The sequence below is a fragment of the Mytilus edulis genome, chromosome 6 (assembly GCF_963676685.1).
Source record: "Mytilus edulis chromosome 6, xbMytEdul2.2, whole genome shotgun sequence".
In the NCBI taxonomy this organism is placed as follows: domain Eukaryota; kingdom Metazoa; phylum Mollusca; class Bivalvia; order Mytilida; family Mytilidae; genus Mytilus; species Mytilus edulis.
In genome coordinates, this window is record NC_092349.1 from 6340787 (window position 1) to 6355679 (window position 14893).

Sequence of the window (14893 nt, forward strand, 5' to 3'; positions counted from 1 at the left end):
TAAAATTTTGTTTGAAATATAATTATATGAATTGATGGGTATTTTGAAATAACAAAAATCTAACCAGTGTCTGATTCTAGGGGAGTTCATGTGCTTACAGGAACAATGTTTGAAAAAATGTCTGCATAAAATAGTCCAAAAAAAATTTCGCCTCGCCCTGCTCGGCGAAGGCATCCACATCATTTCAACCCTGGCTACGCCACTGACATCTATAACGAATGGAAAACAACTGTCATATTCCTGACTTGGTACAGGTATTTTCTTATGTAGAATATGAAATGGTGGATTAAACCTGGTTTTATATAGCTAGCTAAACCTCCACGTATATGACAGTCGCATATAATTCCATTATGCTGACATCATTGTTTGAGCAAAACTAACAGACATAATATATTAGGTAAAAACGTAAAAAATTGGGGTCCAACAGTCAACGTACATTGTTATAATCTTAATCAATATAAAAACAATTAAACCATTGTAGTGACGTCAGCCTATTCATTTACCGTGGATTCTTTTTCTAGAATCTACGCTTCCTAAATCCGTCGCTGAAATGGACTCACCAGAATATATTCTATGGTTTCCTTTGTGTGTCTAATTTCATTAAGGTTGAATTGACTAATTTACTGATTTCTGTTCACAAATGGAATTATTTTAAAAACTTACCTTTAATTTTTGTAATTTCTGTATGGTTTCACTGGGAATCGAACCCGTCCATGAATTCTGTTAAATGTTACTGACTTCAACATATCGATGAAACCTCTGGGCTAGCAATTGGTTACGGTTTATTTGTTTATTTTATATATATAAATGAATAAATGATATACATCGGTTCAACATACACACAGGGCTTGTACCTTTATATATTAATAATAGGCACACGTACAATATATAAAGTTGGTAGCCACGAGGTTTCATGGTTAAGATTAATGAGGTAAAATGTAGGTCTTGTCTGTTTAGGTTCGAATCCCTGAATTCTCTTTGTTGTCAATGATCTCTGGTTTTCCAGTTTTTGTTCTTGTTTTGTATGTTATTGTGGATATTTTGTGTAATAAATGTTGGCTATTCCACGTCCACTTGTTTTTCTGTCCATCTGATGAGTTAAGCCTGTTTCAACTGATTTTTATAGTCCGTTCTTTTGTTGAACTGTTATACCACTGTCACAGGTTAGGGGGGTTGTGATCCCGCTAACATTTTTAACCCCGCCACATTCTGTATGTATGTGCCTGTCCCAAGTCAGGAGCATAGCTGTAATTCAGTGGGTTTTTTGTTCAACTTTTACATAAATAAGCCATTAGTTTTCTCGTTTGAATTGTTTTACATTGTCATTTCGGGGCCTTTTATAGCTGACTATGCGGTATGGGCTTTGTTCATTGTTAAAGGCCGTACGGTGACCTATAGTTGTTAATTTCTGTGTTATTTTGGTCTCATAATAAGAGTTGTCTCATTGACAATCATACCACATCTTCTTTTTTTATATTCCACATGTTTGATTTGAAAATGAATATGAATACATTATTTTTGTCCATTATTGTTTTATAAATTAATATAATATGATTTCATCTGTTTTACTACATAATTTTACAAATGTTAATTCGCAAATTCCTATGCTAGAAAATCGTTATGTGCCTAGAATTAGGCTTCGTGTTAAAACATTTCGGAAACACACTTATTATATGCACTATATGTATCTTTTTCCATTTTCAATTTTAATAGAAATGAGTCCGAATAGAACTTATTTTGTATAAACAGATAATATTCAGATGCCTGATAATATGAAGATCTTAAAGGGCAGACGTGTTGTGTAATAATGTATTTGTATTTTTAAACATTTATTTGTGATATTTAATTGTAATGGATCGTTTGACACGATAACATGGTTATTTGAAACTCACTTACAATACCTTCTAATTAAGAATAGGCGTTAATTTTGACAAGACATTAACACAATAGTTTAAGTTATAGATACAATGGATAAGCGTTGATTCCGGGCTCATGGTTTCTTTTTCAAGAATCTACGCTTATATATTGTATCTATATCACATAACTGTTTCAACAAAGAAACATAAAATGCCTCATAGAGAAAGTATATAGGCAAAAATGACAGACAAGAAAATTGACCATAGCACAATAACAGAATGGTGGGATGTATAAGTACCGATCCACGTCATTATAATCAAATATAGATAAACAGTAAAGGTTCAAAATATAAAAGGGACAACCCGTGGTAAAATTTAGATATATTCAAGCCCCCATGAATTATTTCGATTCTGATAAGACAAATATAGCAATTGTTTTGGTTCAAAGCGCACTAGATGGAGGCAAATATTTGCCGTTCCCATAAATTAACCCACTTTAAGATTGGCGGTAAAGAACCGTGAGCAAACAGATTTAGTGACATGCTCAAACTATTTACAATAATATATTTAGATAGAATTGGATGAATTTTAATGATAATTTACTTATATATCTTCTATGTATATAAAAAAGGGCTTATACCACATTTTAGTATTGTTTGTTTACGTTTCATTCTGGTGATGATTTTCGGTATCAGAAGCGTGTATTTTCCCGAAAAATGCTTAAACTATTACGTTATCATTCTATGACGTCGTGTACTCCATCCATAAACAATCATATGACGTGGGAGTACAATCAGAACAGCCCAACCAATATATTCATATTTTACCACGGGTGTGTACTCAAAGCGTTTGAAGGACGTCATGTTAGAATTGTGAAGTTGATACGGAATATTTTTCATATAGGTCTTGGTATCTTCCAATGAACTTTTTTAGAAACAGGACGAGACGTTCTTTGACATAACCTTGGCTCATCAACTTTCTGCTCAGACACTGGTGACGTTTTATAAAGTCTGAATAGCAACTGCAAGCTCTTGAATACCGAATTAGTTGAGAAATGTATGTCCAATTTGCAGGTGAAGTTGGTTTATTTCTGCGGAAAATTTATAATTTTAAAATTAAAATCGTCTCGCTTGTCATAAGAGTCTGGTATTGAGATGACCACTTTTGTCAAATTCGAGGTATACATCTAACAATGAGGCGAAGGAAGCCGTGTCTGTTGTTTCTTTAATTTCTTGTCCTCCAGTCTGGAGGATATATTAATGGAACCCGATCAGAAAAGTTTGGATTGTTAATGGAAATCACATCATTAAAATATCTGAATGTGAAATTAACTGATCGGGCTTCTTTGAATTTCTTGTATTTGAAAAGTGTGTGCAGGAACTCCGGAGGCCCGACTCATGTGAAAATAAGAAGAGGTCGACAAGGAGAGGCGCACAGTTCGTTCCCATAAGAATGCCGATAACCTGTTGAAAAAGTCTAGTTCCAAATTCAACAATTAAGTTGTCAATGAGAAACTCCAGCACATATATATACTGATCACTTGACAATGTTTCGATGTGTAGCAGGTACTATTAACAAAATATGCTGTATGGTATCCCAAAGCCAAAAAAAAAAAGCGCATGCTGCCATTTTTGTCGAGCCTGCGACTTTTGTCGCAAAAAGCGAGACCGTGATAGCGATCCTGCATTCCGTCGTCGGCGTCCACAAATATTTACTCTGTGGTTAAAGTTTTTGAAATTTTAAGAACTTTCTTAAACTATATATATATATATATCCTGGAATTTTACCAAACTTGGAGAGACGCTTGCTTATGATCAAAACATAGTATCCAGAAGAAAAATTTGTAAAATATTTATTTTGGTTTTTCCGTATTTTACTTATAAATGGACTTAGTTTTTATGCCAGTTAACACTACATTCACTCTGTGCTTAAAGTTTTTAAATTTTTAATAACTTTCTTAAAATATCCTGGATTGCTACCAAACTTCGACTGAAGCTTGTTTATGATCATAAGATAGCACCCAGAAGTAAATTTTGTTAAAAAAAATCCTGTTTATCCGTATTTTACTTATAAATGGACTTAGTTTTTCTGCAAGTTAACATTACATTCACTCTGTGGTTAAAGTTTCAAAAAATCTAATAACTTTCGTAAACTATTCTGGATTTATACCAAACTTGGACAGATGCCTGTTTATGATCAAAAGTTAGTATCTGGAATGAAATTTTGTAAACAATTATTTCCTGTTGATCCGTATATTACTTATAAATGGACTTCCAGTTAACATTACATACAGTCTGCAGTTAAAGTTTAAAAAAAATATTAGATTCATAAACAATCCTGGATTTTAACCAAACTTGGACAGAGGCTTCTTACAATCAAAAGATAGTATCTAGAGGAAAATTTTCAATATTTTTTCCCCATTTTGTTGAGCCTGCGACTAACAGCAAAAGTAGGCGATACACTGGGTTCCGCGGAACACTTACACATTTCGATATTGAAAAGCATTGTGGATTATTTCTTTTAGACCGTGATTTTTCAATTTCGCATTGGGAATGGTGGTATACAGGGTTGAAAAATCAAAAGTTTTGATATATTTAATTTCAGAGAGATATCGAGATTAAGAATTACCAGGAAGTTCTTTAGAGTTTGTTAGAATCCACATATATGGTTCATACCACTATGCGAGTAAACAGGTTCACAGTATTTCTGAAGACCCTCTTTCACTGTGGCCAGAATGTCTGTCAATCATATGGACAATTCCTTTGTAGAACATGCAGATGAGCCGGTAATGTACCGTTGTTTGTGTGGAATTTTGTGAAGCTTCGTTGTTCATTGATGCCACGTAGGACTTATTATTCGCCAAAATATCATCGTGTCAAATGATATGTTTTTGTATGTGGGATTACCTGATTGCTGATTTTTATATCTAATTTATTTACAAGACATTCATAGTAGTACGATTTACATACAAAAACAATATTATTTGAAGCTTTGTCTGCAGGAACAACACCATATTTATCGCGACGAGATGATAGACACTTTTCAACTATGAATTCGACGTTTTATCAGAGACCGGATTGTTTGACCCATTCTGGCAGTGTGTCCAGTTCCAACTTTTTCTCGTTTAGCCCATATTTGGCGTAGTCCTCGGTGGAATCCATAATTATTTTGAAGCTATGGTTCCAATTGATGTGTTGAGGTTTTTTAAACTTAAAAACCATGAGATATCCTCGTTCGGAGATGTTCATGTTGAACTATGTATAGATCCCCAGTAATAACATGACCAAAAGGGCTGTAAATTTAAGGCAAGTGAGAACAGTCACATGTCGGAGTTTTTAGGTACTTTTCAAGGTCCTGCAATGCTTGTTTCATGGAAGGGTGACATCCGCTATTGCTTGCAATGGCAATTCTAGTTATTATTATTATTATTATTTTTCTTCCATAGATAAATAATTTAAGGTGCAATGGTTTTGGTGTAACTGTAGCATGTATAGGATACAATAGGAACAGACTGATTTTGATTTTTTTTGTTTGAAAATTGATTTTGAAAATGAATTGGAATTTTAGATGTAACAACTTAGTGGTGAAGAACGTTGCTGATGTTGATAGCATCAATTCCTTTATCAGTGAACTGAATAGGAAGAAATTCCCTCTTTTCATCATGCAAAGGTTCCGATCTTATTCCTTTTCATCTATTTGTGCATGAAGTTGATACGGAATAATTATCTACAAGGTCTTGGTATTTTCCAATGAACTTTTTTAGAAACAGGACGGACGTCTTTTGACATAACCATGGCTCATCAATGTATATCCCATTTGCAGGTGATGTTGGTATATTGCTGCTAAAGATGGGGAAAATTTATAATTTTAAAATTAAAATCGCCTTGCTTGTCATAGATTCTGGTATTGAGATGACCACTTATGTCAAATTCGAGGTGTAAATCTAAAAATTCGTAAGGGTTCCGCGGAACCCAGTGTCTCGCCTACTTTTGCTGTTACTTCCAGGCTCAACAAAAATGAGGAAAACAATCAATAAAAATATTCCTCTTGATACTGTCTTTTGACTGTGAGAAGCTTCTGTCCAAGTTTGGTAAAAATTTCAGGATAGTTTATGAATCTAATAAATGTTTTAAAAACTTTAACTGCAGACTGTATATAATGTTAACTGGAAGAAAAACTAAAGTCCATTTATAAGTAAAATACAGATACACAGGTACCAAATATTAACAAAATGTCCTTTCTAGATACTAGTTTTTGATCATAAACAAGCTTCTGTCCAAGTTCGGTACAAATTTAAAATAGTATAAGAAAGTTATTAATTTAAAAAAAAAAATACTACAGAGTAAATGTGTTGTTTCCTGGCAGAAAACCTAAGTCCATTTAAAAGTATAATACTGAAAAAATGGATTTATTTTTTTTACAAAATTTACTTCTGGATACTATCTTATGATCATAAACAAGCTTCTGTCCAAGTTTGGTACAAACCCAGGATAGTTAAAGAAAGTTATTAAAATTTAAAAAACTTAAACCACAGAGTGAATGTAATGTTTCCCCGCAGAAAAACTAAGTCCATTTATAAGTATAAAACAGAAAAAAATTGAATTTTATTTTTGCGAACTTTACTTCTGGATACTATCTTATGATCATAAACAAGCTTCTGTCCAAGTTTGGAAGAAATCCAGTATAGTTTAAGAAAGATATTCAAATTTTAAAAACTTTAACCACAGAGTGAATGTAATGTTTCCCCACAGAAAAACTAAGTCCATTTATAAATAAAATACAGAAAAAAATCGAATTTTATTTTTACAAAATTTACTTCTGGATACTATCTTATGATCATAAACAAGATTCTGTCCAAGTTTGGTAGAAATCAAGTATAGTTTAAGAAAGTTATTAAATTTTCAAAAATTTTAACCACAGAGTGAATATTTGTGGACGCCTCCGCCGACGACGCCGACGACGACGGAATGTAGGATCGCTTAGTCTCGTTTTTTCGACTAAAGTCGAAGGCTCGACAAAAATAAGGCGAAGGAAGCCGTTCTGTTGTTTCTTTAATTTCTGGATCTTGGTGATATATTGGTAGAATCCGATCAGAAAAGTTTGGATTGTTAATAAATGGAAAGAACATCATGAATATATCTGAATGTGAAATTAAATCATCGGGCTTCCTTGATTTTCCTGTTTTTGACAAGTGCATGTCTGCAGGAACTCCGACTCATATTAAAATAAGAAGAGGTCAGCAAGGAGAGGCACACAGTTTGTTCCCATAAGAATACCGATAACTTGCTGAAAAAGTCTACCTCTAAACTCAACATATATGTTGTCAATGAGAAACTCCAGCATATATATACTGATCGCTTGTTCCTCTGTGAAGCATGTTTTACCTTATTGTTAACTATTAACAAAATATGCCGTATGGTATCCCAAAACAATAAATTTATAGCGCATACTGCCATTTTTATATTGAAAAGCTTTGTGGGTTATTTCTTTTAGACGATTTTTCAATTTCACATTGGGAATGGTGGAAAAATCAAAAGTTTTGATATAATTAATTTCAGAGAGAGATCGAGATTAGAAATTATCAGGAAGTTCTTTAGAGTGTTTTAAGAATCCACATATGGTTAATACCACTACGCGAGTGAACAGTTTCACAGTATTTCTGAAGACCTTCTTTCTCTGTGACCAGAATGTTTGTCAATCTAATGGACAGTTCCTTTGTAGAACATGCAGAAGCGCCGGCAATGTACCGTTGTTTGTGCGGAATTTTGTGAAGCTTACAAGTCGAAAACGACAAAGAAATCAACACAAAAAACATCGTTTCCATTCCCCGTTCACACCTGCATTCTATGCATCCCTTGTCAAGTGAATAATCTCTCCAACATTTGAGAAAATTAACAGGCAGTGTAAAAAAGAATAGTTATAATGTATTGTAACCCTAGCAGATGATGAAGATGTGAAACAATTTAAAGTCATCAAAATTTCCAGAGGGCGATCTAGTTTTGCAATTCTCTCAATGAATTTTAGCAAATTCTATCGCTTTATGTTTCAATAAGGAAAAAAATAACTTTCCTCTATAAAACCCATATAAAATAACTGTGATTACGTTAGTGTAATGTATTTTAGCGGGAAAATAAATACAGGTATTGGGGGAGGGTTGAGATCTCATAAACATGTTAAACCCCGCCGCAATTTTGCGCCTGTCCAAGTCAGGAGCCTCTGGCCTTTGTTAGTCTTGTATGATTTTTAATTTTAGTTTCTTGTGTATGATAGTATGACGTCCATTATCACTGTACTAGTATACATATTTTTAGAAGCCAGCTGAAGGACACCTACGGGTGCGGGAATTCTCGCTACATTGAAGACCCATTGGTGGCCTTCGGCTGTTGTCTGCTCTATGGTCGGGTTGTTGTCGCTTTAACACATTCCCCATTTCCTTTCTCAATTTTATTTTTTACAGAGTTTGTCTTTAGTGCCGTGTGGAGACAATAGAGTGCCTCCCCGTGCTTAAGCTTTATGCTCTATGACTTATATTATACTAGATTATGGAGTGTGTGTCCGAGCGAGAACTTCTCTACGTTCATTACTTTAGGATTATTTATCAAAAAGTAGTATTTTAATATTTAGCCCCATTCATCTATTTAATCAGACGTTAGTCGCTACCTTGATATACCCTTTCTTTTGTTAAATTTGTCGGGTAATCTATGACAAAAAGCGTTTGACGTCTTTAGCCGAACAGTTTTTTCATTTTTACACAATTCAATTTACTGTGTGCTGGTTCATATTCTGGACGCCAGTCTTTGCTCCTTTGTAATAAAGTCTGCATACCAAAAACAAATATGAAGCTTAGAAATGGACAAATATTAAATACTAAACTCGTATAAAGGGTATCTACACGTCTCAATCTTCAAAATCGCTTATCAAAAATACTACCATTGCTAACATTTTTAACAATAAAAATCGTGTTTACCCTTCTATCGATAAGTGTCATGCCAAAAAATGACTTACATGTCCTCGTCATTCCACCAACAATACGGTAAGCTCCTCGTTTAATGGTCGCACATTTTCTTTAAATTTTGAAACTGGATATATATTACTTGAAAAACAAACAGCATTATTTATTTACTCACATGATGCGGTATTCAGTACGTAGGTGAAACTGGGCGATATTTATTTAAACGCACGAAAGAACACCTGTATCGTTTTAAAAGACCCAATAAATTCAAAAGTATCATTTATCAACATCTTAAGAAGCACAATCATCCTATTAAATATTTAACAGTTCAACCTTTAGAAGTAGTAAATAAGCAGCCTGGTGAATCTCATTCAAAGTTTGTACGATCACGGAAAATAATTGAATTAAATTGAATTAAAAAATTACAAACAGTCTACCCTCTCGGTCTTAATGATAATATCATGGGAATTGGCAATATATCAAGAACCGATTCTGTTAACATTTTGGATATAGTTTCTAAATCTGTTCGTAAAAATCGTTCTCATGGACGCATAAAAAATCGCAATCAAAGAAAATTTCGGACCAACCATACACATGTTTCGGACCTAATTTCTATTTCAAAAAACAACGGCAGACATTATATGTTAACCAAGCTTTGTTCTTTACCTATAAATAATTGAAATAAAATTTTAGAGGATTGCAACACAATTTCTTTATTGTTTGACAAAAATTTTATATAGAGGTTCTGCAAAAGGAAATCACGAATTCACCAACATTCCAACTGACTTCATTTTCAGAAAACGACATAGATATTATTAGTTATATTTGTGTAATCAGGGGTGTACAGAATTTTACACCGTTGTTGAAAATTCATACACCCTGAGGCGTAGCATTCATAAGTCACCAAACTTCGAATTATTCAGTGATAGGACATCATCTATATCATGTAATGTAAAGTTAAAAAAATATGCTAGCTTCTTTTCATTCTTCTTTCGAAGCTCTTGTATGAAGTCTGTCTCATATGAATAAAAGAACAAGTCGGGAATGTCAATTACTTGTTGAAAAAACAAGTCCTCGAGAAATCAAGCATCATGACAATGTCAGTTTCAGAAAATTATTTTTTCAATCAAAATCATTATGGTTGTTTATCAATAACGATTTTCCCCTCTCTAAAACAAGATATTTGTATCTATGGTGCCCATTCTTTTTTATGAAACATAGCAGAACCAATTCTGATAATTTCTTGAGTAAACCTTGCTAACACCCATCCCATAGCCTTGCTTTCTTTAAATTTTATACAGCATGTATACCATGTTGGAAAAAAAACCATTTATCAAATTTAGATAGTACATTGATCTAAATGTAATGACTGATTTCTATTGGTGGGATCAGAAAATTATATTTGAAATGCTGTACGTAGTGACTGTGAAACCAAATTAACTACAATGTATATATATATTTTGTAAACAATATATTTGCAAAGCAATATTCAAAAAGTGTTGATTTTCAAAAGATGAAATGTACCACGATTATTTATTGACTTCAAACAATTTTACAAGCAGCAACAGAAATATAAATAACATATAAATAGTTTTCACAAATATAAAATATCCTGTAAAAAATGTTATCACAGAAAATGAAATACAACCGATATAAAAAGAAATAAAAGAACTAAAATATGTACAGCCAAATTATATTGAAGAATTCTAAAGCCTTACCAGCTTATGGAATGTTTGTTTATGTAAAAGGTGACATGAATTACAGCATAAAATATACTAGACATTCTGAGTTATTCAACACGACACTAATTTCGGTATCATATAATTATCTATTTTTTTGTAATGCCCTAAAATTGTAAATTAACTAAAATTTAAATAAAAAATGTATGCTAAAGATCTGACCTCGACAATAATACTCACTGAAATCAGAGACATATAATATAGTATTATATGTCTCTGCTGAAATCAATATCATATAGATTTTTTTATTTGCCTTCAAATACAGTTAAATTCATAGATACCAATTCAACTAAAATTATATGTGCTATATGCAATAAAGAAGTAATGTGGTTTTAAAGAAAGAAAGGGGATCAAGATTTACAATTTCATATAGATAATATTGATTAAAATAATTTCAAGACAAATAGAACAAACATTAATTATCATGCTTATTATCTAAAACTTCTTATCTTTTTTAAGGGGGAAGGTGTTCTAAAATTATAAATATAAAAGGAGAAGGTTTCGATAAGGCCTTAATATGGACTCATTTCCATGTAGAACTTCAAAATAGGATCGACTAAATTAAATATGGCAATGAATCATAGCTAAAACAAATGAATAGATTGGAAATAGGTCTTTTTGTTGAAAACTTGCATATTAGCGTTCTTTTCATGATGTCACAAGTAGTAGACATTTTGATTGATCATTGAATTTTTGGACTATAATATAGATGTCATGTGTCAACCAGGTGCTCCGCAGGGCGCAGCTTTATACGACCGCAGAGGTTGAACCCTGAACAGTTGGGGCAAGTATGGACAAAACATTCAAGCGTGATACAGCTCTGAATTTGGATTGTGATCAAATTTTTGACATTACATGGGGTTTTTTTTTACACAAAACAAATGTCAAGATTTTACAAATCAATTAAAGATTTCTTCTTTAAACTTTTTAAATCTAAAATTAAATAGTTGACACAGCATAGGTTTCTGACACAGAATGAATGTGGTCTAATGAACTTAAAAGGTTTTTTTTGCCTTTGAGCAATTCACTATGCTGTTGAATATTAATCCTCTCAAAAAAATGTTTGAAGAAATTTTCTTTTTATTTATGAAATTTGAAATGAGAAAAATTTAAACCCCCCCCCCCTTTTTTTCACATCCCCGTTTTCCTTTTTCTAAAACTGATATCAATTCAAATTTCTAATGGAGTTTGCAACACTAACTACTCTTTTAAATACATCATAACATATTAAAATGTAAAATAAAGTGCTTGTTATCACTGAATGGTAAAGATTGGTTGGTAGTAAAAGTGAATATACATTGTTTATTGTATAAAACAATAAAACAAACTTCATCAGCAACATTTTATATTTGCAAATTTCCAATGAAGTTATTTACATAAAGTTATTGGCAAATAAAAATAGAAAATGACATCATAGTCATGTCTGGCAAATGTCCAACATACATTATCTAAAAACATTTTAGATAAGATAAGGAAAACAAGAATGTGTCCAAAGTACACGGATGCCCCACTCCCACTATCATTTTCCATGTTCAATGGACCGTGAAATTGGATAAAAAATATAATTAGGCATTAAAATTAGAAAGATAATATCATAGGGAACATTTGTACTAAGTTTCAAGTTGATTGGACTTCAACTTCATCAAAAACTACCTTGACCAAAAACTTTAACCTGAAACATGCACTTTCATTTTCTATGTTCAGTGGACCGTGAAATTGGGGTCAAAAGTTTAATTTGGCTTAAAAATTAGAAAGATCATATCATTAGGAACATGTGTACTAAGTTTCAAGTTGATTGGACTTCAACTTCATCAAAAACTACCTTGACCAAAAACTTTAACCTGAAGCGGGACAGACGGACGAACGAACGGACGAACGAACGAACGAACAGACGGACGGACGGACGAACGAACGAACGGACGCACAGACCAGAAAACATAATGCCCCTCTACTATCGTAGGTGGGGCATAAAAAGCTTCATCAGCAACATTTTATATTGGCAAATTTCCAATGAAGTTATTTAGATAAAGTTATTGGCAAATAAAAATAGAAAATGACATCATAGTCATGTCTGGCAAATTTCCAACATATATTATCAACTACTATTCTATACAAAGAAAGATAACTCCAATTGAAAATTAATTGCTATTGCACAATATTGTGCAATTAGATATTTCTTGCTATTGTGCAATACTGTGCAATTGAAAATTTCTTGCTATTGCACAATACTTGATATGGAATCCTGATTTGGACCAACTTGAAAACTGGGCCCATAATCAAAAATCAAAGTACATATTTAGATAAAGCATATCAAATAAGCCAAAGAATTTAATTTTTGTTAAAATCAAACTTAGTTTAATTTTGGACCCTTTGGACCTTAATGTAGACCAATTTGAAAACTGGACCAAAAATTAAGAATCTACATACACAGTTAGATTTGGCATATCAAAGAACCCATTTATTCAATTTTTGATGAAATCAAACAAAGTTTAATTTTGGACCCCCATTTGGACCAACTTGAAAACTAGGCCAATAATTAAAAATCTAAGTACATTTTTAAATTCAGCATATCAAAGAACTATAACCAAGGCCAGTACATTGCACGTTCCTGACCTGGTTATTCATCTTGCTAGGTTGGGGGAACTAGCTGGTAGCTTTGATATGAATACATGTCAACGTAACACAGATTCAAAGTTCAATATATAATGTTTATTAATCAGCATTCAGTTAAGTTATCAATCACAATTAAATCACATCATAAGTTCATGAGACATATTAAAACAGCATGTCTAATATCAATTCAATACAACTGTCTAAATCCAAGTATAAAACACAAGTGTCCAATATGTGACTGTCAAACAAGTGTCCCTAACTACATGGTCAACTAATATATATTGTTTCATTATTCAATTTACATAACATTAATACTCAAATAGCTAATTTACATAATAATGCTTATTTATCTATATTCCCAAATATCAAGTCTTTGTGACATAACTTAAATCATCTTAAAAAGTAAGAAATCCTTTTTGTATATATATAACACTTCTTTAATCCTTAATTCTCTATTGTCATTTAGGCCTCAGGGGATTACATAATAATTTGCTTTACACTTATCTAAAATTGTGAAGATTTATATTAACTATTTATCAAGTAAATTATTTCTTAAGCTAGTGCTAAATATCTTAACTAATACTAAATTATAACCATTATTCAAATTCCACATTTTAACATTCTTGCATCCAAAATATACTGGTTATAGAACCCCAAAGATTCAATTTTTGTTAAAATCAAACTAAGTTTAATTTTGGACCCTTCGGACCTTAATGTAGACCAATTTGAAAACGGGACCAAAAATTAAGAATCTACATACATAGTTAGATTCGGCATATCAAAGAACCCCAATTATTCAATTTTTAATGAAATCACACAAAGTTCAATTTTGGACCCTTTGGGCCCCTTATTCCTAAACTGTTAGGACCAAAACTCCCAAAATCAAACCCAACCTTCCTTTTATGGTCATAAACCTTGTGTTTAAATTTCATAGATTTCTATTTACTTATACTAAAGTTATGGTGCAAAAACCAAAAATAATGCTTATTTGGGCCCCTTTTTGGCCCTTAATTCATAAACTGTTGTGACCTCAACTCCAAAAATCAATCCCAACCTTTCTTTTGTGGTCATAAACCTTGTGTTAAAATTTCATTGATTTCTATTTACTTATACTAAAGTTATTGTGCGAAAACCAAGAATAATGCTTATTTGGGCCCTTTTTTGGCCCTTAATTCCTAAACTGTTAGAACCAAAACTCCCAAAATCAATCCCAACCTTCCTTTTGTGGTCATAAACCTTGTGTCAAAATTTCATAGATTTCTATTGACTTAAACTAAAGTTATAGTGCGAAAACCAAGAAAATGCTTATTTGGGCCCTTTTTGGCCCCTTATTCCTAAAATGTTAGGACCAAAATTCCCAAAATCAATCCCAACCTTCCTTTTGTGGTCATAAACCTTGCGTTAAAATTTCATTGATTTCTATTCACTTTTACTAAAGTTAGAGTGCGAAAACTAAAAGTATTCGGACAACGACGCCGCCGACGACGACGACGAATCCAACGTGATAGCAATATACGACCAAAAAATTAAAATTTTTGCTGTCGTATAACAAAAAAGTTGTGTTAACATGTTAGTTTTATTATTCTAAATATCTTACTTTCATTTTTATTTGTGTGAAGCATGTGCTCTTTGTTTCCTAGGCCTAAATTTGGTTAAAATCAAGCAAGGTTTTTTTCAAATTTCACTAAAAAAATCTTTGTTGGCGAATTTGGGTGGTAACTATTTGAATTTAT